Source organism: Tarenaya hassleriana, unplaced genomic scaffold (assembly GCF_000463585.1).
Source record: "Tarenaya hassleriana unplaced genomic scaffold, ASM46358v1 Cleome503, whole genome shotgun sequence".
NCBI lineage: Eukaryota > Viridiplantae > Streptophyta > Magnoliopsida > Brassicales > Cleomaceae > Tarenaya > Tarenaya hassleriana.
The window spans coordinates 34,406-36,036 of record NW_010967740.1 but is presented as its reverse complement, the minus strand read 5'-3'; positions in this window follow the sequence as shown (position 1 = coordinate 36,036).

Genomic DNA, 1,631 nt, shown 5'->3' with positions numbered 1-1,631 from the left:
TTTTGAAACGCTCTAAAGATGTTTAGACGCAGTCTAAAAATGTTTAAGACACACTCTAAATATGTTTCGACGCACTCTAAAAATGTTTCAATGCACCACTCTATACATGTTTGGCTGCACTCTAAGTATGTTTCGATGCACTCTAAACGTGTTTGGACGTATTCTAAACGTGTTTGGATGCACTCTAAATATGTTTAGCTGCACTGTAAACATGTTTCGTCGCACTCTAAATATGTTTCGATGCTCTCTAAACATAGTCTCTAAACGTGTTTGGATGCACTCTAAGTATGTTTTGACGCACTCTAAAAATGTTTGATAAAAATGTTTACATGTTTGGATGTACTCTAATCACGCACTCTAAACATGTTTGGATGCACTCTAATTATGTTTCGATGCACTCTAAACGTGTTTTGAAATGCTCTAAAGATGTTTAGACGCAGTCTAAAAATGTTTAGGCGCACTCTAAAAATGTTTCGATGCTCTCTAAACATGTTTGGATGCACTCTAAGTATGTTTTGACGCACTCTAAAAATGTTGGAACACACTCTAAACATGTTTGGATGTACTCTAAGCACGCACTCTAAACATGTTTTGATGCACTCTAATTATGTTTCGACGCACTGTAAACGTGTTTTGAAGCACTCTAAAAAAGTTTAGACGCACTCTAAATATGTTTTGACGCACTCTAAAAATGTTTCAATGCACTCTAAACATGTTTGGCTGCACTCTAAATATGTTTGGATGCATTCTAAGTATGTTTCGACGCACTCTAAAAATGTTTCAATGCACTCTAAACATGTTTGGCTGCACTTTAAGTATGTTTCGATGCACTCTAAACATGTTTCGACGAACTCTAAAAATGTTTCAATTCACTCTAAACATGTTTGGCTGCACTCTAAACATGTTTCGACGCACTCTATAAATGTTTCAATGCACTCTAAACATGTTTGGCTGCAATCTAAGTATGTTTCGATGGACTCTAAACATGTTTCGACGAACTCTAAAAATGTTTCAAAGCACTCTAAATATGTTTGGCTGCACTCTAAGTATGTTTCGATGGTCTCTAAGTATGTTTCGATGGTCTCTAAGTATGTTTGGATGCACTCTAAGTATGTTTTGACGCACTCTAAAAATGTTGGATTGCACTCTAAACATGTTTGGATAATTTTTAGATCATCGGATTATTCGTCGAGAGATAGATGCCGATTTTTATCGATATGTAGGGACTAGATCAATGTGTTGTCTAAATATGCTCATAACGTTCAGCACATATATAAGATCTGCGCGATCATGGTGTCTATACGTAGTTATTAAAAAAAACTTTCTAATGATATAAAGAAAGAATTATTTGGACACGTCGTGTGGAAGTTATCAAGTTAACAATAGGATCAACCAACAATAGATAAACTCATCGGGCATGACTCGTTATTTGGTTCGATTTGTTGACAATATGCTGATGACTAGCGATTTGAGTCAACTTCTGAGTCATCAGATCAGTTACCGGACGGTGGATACTAATTTGGATTGATTTTCAGATCATCGGATTATTCGTTGAGAGATGGATGCCGATTTTTATCGATATGTAGGGACTAGATCAATGTGTTGTCTAAATATGGTCATAACTTTTAGCA